This window comes from Solanum tuberosum, unplaced genomic scaffold (assembly GCF_000226075.1).
Source record: "Solanum tuberosum cultivar DM 1-3 516 R44 unplaced genomic scaffold, SolTub_3.0 scf00005, whole genome shotgun sequence".
NCBI classification, from domain to species: domain Eukaryota; kingdom Viridiplantae; phylum Streptophyta; class Magnoliopsida; order Solanales; family Solanaceae; genus Solanum; species Solanum tuberosum.
In genome coordinates, this window is record NW_006238931.1 from 1,265,846 (window position 1) to 1,273,202 (window position 7,357).

Consider the following 7,357-nt stretch of genomic DNA (forward strand, 5'->3'; position numbering starts at 1 on the left):
CGTCCCATCCCGTATATATAGTGGGACGGGATGGGACTTATTTTTGTCCCCCCAATTCCGGTCCCGGCCAAATCCCACATGCGCCGTCCCCCGTCCCGTCCCGTCCCCCTTTGTCCCGTCCCCCAGTCCCCGTCCCTGTCCCCTTGCCAGCCCTAGCTGCAACATGTTAGACAATTTGTTTCACACTTCGACAAAAAGTTGAAATCATTAAATTACTAAGTCGTGCAGACTAACACTATAAGACTTTGAAAAAAAAAACCAACAATTCACTTATTTTGGATTAGAATGAGTAAAACAATTTGGTTTTGAACCTGGGCACTTCCACAAAAATGAACCCACTATACCACTGGACCAACGACTATAATTTGTTTAACTAGGGTCATTTTTTTTACTGTATATTTCAGAAGACAAACTGTAACACCTCGGGAAAATTTTGAGCTAAGAATCGAACCATTCTTTTTTGTGAGTAGGATTTTACCGAGAAATTTAAAATTTCTTGAATGTTAAGGTCACTAGATGTAGCACCTTCAGTTCCAAAACGAACTAAATTGGAAATAGCAAATTCTTAAATTTTGCAAGTTATGCTTAAGTTATGAGTTTTCGGTCAACTTCAAATGATCATAAATCTTAGTACAGGATGATTTAGGTGTTCCTTAATATGGAAAATGAAAGGTCTTTGAATTATCTTTCCAACGCCATAGAGTTTGCTAAGTTTCGAGTTCAGATGAGTGAGATATGCCATTTTGAAGTTAAGCTGTCCAGTTAAGGAAAGTTACCCGAATTTCCTTACCAAATCAGATTTAATTCATTTTTAGTAAGGTTTTAAGGGTCTAATCCTATTAGGTTCAGTTTCATAATCCTAATATACGCCTAGGGTTTTAGTTGAGAGTTCAAGAAGATAAAAGAAGAGAAAAGAGGAGAAAAGAAGAAATGATCAAGGTGTTCGTCGATGTTCTTGAGTTTTATTGCATATTTTCGTCATGAGTTTGATCCCTAAGATGTATATAAGTTTTCATAGTGTTGGGTTCGTTCACCCACACGCCAAGCATGATTTTGATAATCAAATTCATCCATAAAGATTGAAAGATTTAAGTTCTTGATAAGTGTTCTTGAAGTTTCATTCTAAATCTTGTTTTGTTGGGGTTTTGATGATTTCTTGGGATGAAAGTGAGTGTTTTGAGTAGATTAGTGTGTACTTATGTTGAGAAATCGAATCCAAGTGATTGGGGAAGAAATTGTTCGAATCTAGGCGAACTAGGGTGAGAAAATGAGCAAAGAAAGTTGTCGAGTTTTCTGGGCGGTGCCTAGGGTGACACGCCACCAACACGCCAGGGGTGGCTAGCGCGCCACACCAGTCAGTACGTCAAGAATAATTCTCTGTAGTTTAGGGGCTGGCGCCCCACGCCACTCAGTACACCAGGGTCGCTTGTCCCCACCCCTTCTCCGTCGTTTCGCCCGTTTGAGTCCTTTAAAAGGGTACCTTCAAGCCTTATCGATTCTAAACACTCTAAAATACTTCTAAACACCTACAAATCATTGATAACATGATCATAACCTTGAATTCATAATTTAAATTCAAGGTAGAGTTAAGAGTTAAGTCTTGAGAGTTCTTTCGAACATTTTGAGAAAGTCCCTTTGAGTCTTTTTGAGGAGTCTTCTACAATTTCTAATAACTTGTTTCAAGACTCAATCAAGTGAGTATGAGAATGAGAATATTTTTATACATTAGTTTCATAATGTTCTTTAGACCCTTGAGTCGAGTCGTTCATGCTCATAAATTCTACATGAACTCCATACATTGAGTGTCTTCGAGAGGAGTAGCATCTTTGAGTTCTAAGTATTTTAGCATTGAGTTCCTAATACTTTTGAGATTATATTCCTACTTATGGCACTACTACATGTTACCCATGAAATCCTTGAGTTGAGTAGTTCATGCCCATAATCTGCATGAACCTTATAAGTTGAGCAGTCTTGAGATGAGAAGCATCTTTGAGTCCTTGAGTTGAGCAGTTCATGCTCATAATTCCGCATGAACCCTCTGAGTTGAGCATTATTGAAATGAGTAGTATCATTGAATTTCTTGAGTTTCGAGTATCGAGTTCTATCTATGGTTATTGAAAACCTTGAATTGAGTCGTTCACGACCATAATTCGGTATGAACCCCATTTTAAGAAGTCTTTTTACAACTTATTTTAAAACTTGTTTTAAAGACTTGAGCACTGAGTTGAGTAAGAGTAAAAGTGAATTTCATTTTGTTCAAAAGAGTATATAGGAACTAAGTATTCCCAAAGAGTAAATGTTTTCACATTTAAACAAGAGAGGAAACACTGATTTCCAAGAGAGCTTTTGAGCTAGTTTTTGAGTAATCATCTCAAACCACAGAAAGAGTTATGTTTTTAAACATATGAGCTAGTTACATTTTGGGAGTAGTATTGAGCACCGATGTGGGGACGAGTTTGAGTTCAGATAATTCAAAGTCTCCATAAACCATGTAGCCAACGTGGGTAGAAAGGTTCATACTTTTTAGATGATTCCTTAATGCTTTTTAGCATAGACTAGTGGATCCACTTAGTTGAGGTGTTCTATAGCCCGACAAGTTATAGGACAGTTATGGTAGCGTGGGGCCAGACGTTGTATCATCATATAGCTCATAGTGATGGTTGTCGGTTAGAGAAACTCCCACAAAGTTATATTATATTTTATTATATACAAATTGAGTTGTTATTGTGTTCTTCAATACATTGAGTTTCTATCTACTGTTTTAAAAGTTTTCCATCTATTGCATCTTTTATTGTTGTTTTATTCTTGAGTATCTTGAGTTGAATTGTGTTTCATTGAGTTGAGTACCTTATTGTTGAGTTGAGCCCCATTTCACTGAGTTGAGAACCTTATTTCTGAGTTGAGTATCTTATCCTTGAGTACTTCTGAGTTGAGTAAGTATGATTAGTTTGAGTATCCTTGAGTATTCCTTGAGTTGAGTTGAGTAAGTTTGAGAAGAGGTAAGTATGTTTCTATTCCACCAATTCAAGCTTATGTTTATGCTTTAGCATTCCCCTTACATGCTCGTACATTCCATGTACTGAGCCATTTGGCTTGCATCATTTCATGATGCAGATACAGGTATTCAGGATCATCAACAAGAGCTTCGTTAATATCACATGGAGTTCGAGTTAGCTATGGTGAGCCTCCTTGCTTCCAGAGGATTTCATTTACTTTCTTTCAGTTTTGTTAAGATGTCGTGGGTCTTGTCCCGACTTCCATCCTTGTCATTTAGAGGCTTCATAGATAGACAGTAGAGTTTCAGAAGTTTGTTCATTTATTTTGTTAAATGTTTAAAAGACTTAAGTTGCCTATTTTGTGGCGAGTTGAATATATTATTTTTATTCATAGTTTTTCATTTGAGTTAAAGCTTTGTATTTGAGTTTCATGAATTTTTATTCAGTTTTTAAAGCTTTGTATGCTTGAGTTAGTCTTCCGCTTGTAGTCAGCCAGGATGAGGGTTCGCTTGGGACCACAAATGGTTCTCGAGTGCCGGCCACGTCCAAGGTGTAGGCTCGGGTCGTGACACAAACCAAATATACTTATATATACTGTGTAACTTTTTTACGAAGTGGGTTTATGTGACACTTATTGAATTTCGAGTTTCAAAGAAGTCTATTTTTACCGTAATTTTTTTATATATCTTTTAATTATTTTGATTTGTCAATTATTGTGACTTATAGTACTTTTTACGTCGTTTACAAATATATAAATTTAATTTCAAAAAAATTAAAGATTTCATGCGCAAATTTCCAATCAAACTTAAACTGTTTGACTCTCAAAAAATGAAAAGTGTCACATAAATTGGGACAGAGGAAGTACATAAGAGTTGATGATGCATATCTTGGTCCTTAAATATTAGTAGTACTTAATACTACTCCTAATATATATATATATATTATTTTTTTCTATTATATAAAATGAGAAGGACGACCAATTACATTTTAGTAATTCTAACATCATTTAAAGGCAAAATAATAATTGTGCAATTAATGGTCAAAATGAAAATCTAGAAGAATCCATATAGGTTTTACTTTTGTTGTGTGCCCATAAAGATATTTTTGTAATTGTGTTAAAAGAAAGAGTTTATATTGGTTAACTTATTACAAACAATAATAAAAGCTAAGCTTGTTTTGACATGTTTTAGAAAGAAAATTTTGAACTAATTTAAAATAAAATGTATTTGAATAGTTAATATATTTTTCCTAAAAATATTTTTAAGGTTTATTATGTAAACATGTTTAATATTATGTTACATAATATGACCACTACTAAAATTCATATCTTGATTATTAAAATAGTCTTTAAAATAATGTATCAATATTTTTAAATTAATTTGAATAAAATATCAAATTTTGTGACTAAAATAATGAACAATGTTTGACTATCAAGAAATTAATAATTTGATAATGTATTCTTTGAAAGATTAAAAACTATTAATTTTTTATTTCTATATAGGATATTTTCTTAATATCAAATATGATAAACTATTTAACAAATAAAATTTGAAAAAAAATAATAATATTCAAATTCTAAGGAATATTAAAATAATAACTAAAGAAAAATGAGGAGTTAAATAATAAAGAAGAACAACAAAAAAAATGTCAATAGAAAAGGACTTTGTTGAGAAATATACAGGAAGAAAAAAAATTAAATAAATAAATAAATTAGGGTAAAACAACCTGCAAAGGAAAATTAAGTATATTGGCTATTTTGTGGGGATAAGATTCAAAATTTTCTTTTACGACATGATATTTAGAGTGTAGTATCAAAAAATTATATTTATGTAATTTAGAATTTAACATTAAGATAATTGTTATTGTATATAGAAATAAAGTTGTTTTCGTGATTGTTTTTATTGTTGTGGAGTTAAAAATCAATTTTTAATAAATACTTTCAATGTTAATATCAAATAAATAGAAGTATTTCTATTTATTGAAGACAATAACAAAATGTATCACAAAGCTCATCGACAAAGCAAACTACAAACAAATTATATTTAAGCTGAAGCAATAGTAACTTGAAAGGACTTCAATCGATCTTTATGAATTGGTTGATTAATGATTAGTATTTTATCAGATGCAAAGCTTTTGGTGCAAATATTACAAAAAGAAGATAACAACATTGTGGAAAATAGATACCACTTGTGAAAATATATGATGATTGATGAACTTTTTCAAAGATATCAATATTTTATATATTTCTCGAACACAAAATGTTTTAATTCATAATTTAGCCCAATTCTGTATTTCCTTGCCGCATAGAATTTCTTGGAATCCAACTTTCTCAATTTGGATTGTAAACGATGCATTTATGTCGTATGAATATTTCAAACAAATTATTAAGTAATATATTGATGTTGTTTACTTAAAAAAACTGTATAAAGTACAAAAATTTTATATCTTTGAGGACTAATTACATCCTATCTCGAAAGTTTCTTCAATTACAAAAAAATTGATTTTTTCATTGCTTTTGAAAAACACTCCTTGGTTGTCCTATACATTGCAAATGATACATTACTTCATGGGAAGAATGTATCCGAGAGGAAATGAATGTATCCGAGAGGAAATATGGATGTATTCAAGAAGGAATTTTTGTAAATTTTTAAATAATAGAAAATTTTAGAAATTATGATATATCAAATTGTGAATTTATATAAATTTTTTCAAAAGATTATGTGATATTATATTGGACTAGTACCACAAGCCTTAATTCATATATATGTCACATGAATGTGACTGTCTTGTGCAGAAATTTTATAAGGGGCAGAAATTCGTCCAAGGCAATCAGAGAGAGAGAGATCTGTGCCTTAGAAAAATTAGGGAAGCTTCTTTCTTTATTGAATATTGATTAGTAAAGGTTGGGACTTGTTCCTATATATTTAGTTCGTTTATTTTTATTTGTCATTATTTAATTTAACACATCCATTAAAAATTAATTATTGATATATATATTTACCATATTATTCATGTTAATTGATGTTTAGTATTAGGTTATGGAAGATGAATTACATAATAAGTATTTAATGATAAGGATAAAAGATAATTTTTTTTTAAATCTTTTCTTGATGTATTAAAACTGATAAGTAAAAATCAAAATCTCTTTTAAAATAAATGACAAATGAAAGTGAATTTATATATTTATCAATTCACTACGTTGTTTAAAAGTAAGGAAACAATCTAAATAGTTGGACAAAAACGTGATAATTGTAAGGTTGAAGTTTGTGCAAAGCATTGGTTAAATTTTGTCCCCTAAAACCAGTGCTACTGAATCTAGAGTTCTCAAATGTTTCATGAGTTGGAAGGGTAACATGACTAATTGTAAATTTGTGATCAAATTAATTAAATTTATTAGGAAAAAAGAAGAAGAAGAAAAACATCTTGATGATGGTGAAAGAGATTCTTTAATCAGAATGATTTTTTTAAGGAAATAAATTGCTCTGATTTTAAATTTACTGTAATATTTTATATTTTGAAATAAAATTTGAGAAAATATGTTAATAATGATAGTCAATAATTAAAACATTTTAGATATACTAAACATAGAGATATTATACTATCATAAATATCATACGGTTCATGTGCGTTGAACCTAGTTAACAATAACTTCAAGTCACACATTATTGTAGTTTTGCGCCCCTATGTTTAGCCGATTTGATAAGTTTTGAATTCCTATTGATATTTTGTTATAATATGACTTTTAATTCAGTATTTCATCAATTGTCATGTTTAAATTAATCTAAACTATATATTTCTTTTTAAAAAAATAATAATTTATAAATATTTTAATAATGGTAGACAAAACTCAATATACATTAGATATGATAGACATACCGTGAGTTTACGGTATTTCTAATACATTTCACTTACAAGTTGTGTGTGTCTAGGGCCTTTTTTGTATTAGTTTTCATGTGTTTTTATCATATTTTGCAGGAAAGATGTTCAGGCGCGGAATTAAAGAGACAGTTGACACTATTGCAGAAAAGGGCATCTACGGACCGTAGGTTCATTGACGCTTCGTAGATGGTAGTCGTAGATCAACAGCCAAGGCATGGAAGGCAAATCAGGGAAATTTGACCAAGTGTGGAACCACGGTGCCCATTGACGGTCCGTAGATTGATCTACGGACCGTACTGTTGATCCGTAGATTGATATTGCGAGGGTTCTAGTACCTGATTTTTGAAGATTCCAAGTGTGGAGCTACGGAAGGGGATTGACGAACCGTAGATCGATCTACGGTCCGTACTGCAGTTTCATCGTTTGCTTCAAAGAAGCTGATTTTTGGAAGTTGAAATATTTTCTAAGTCTTGACTGACGGA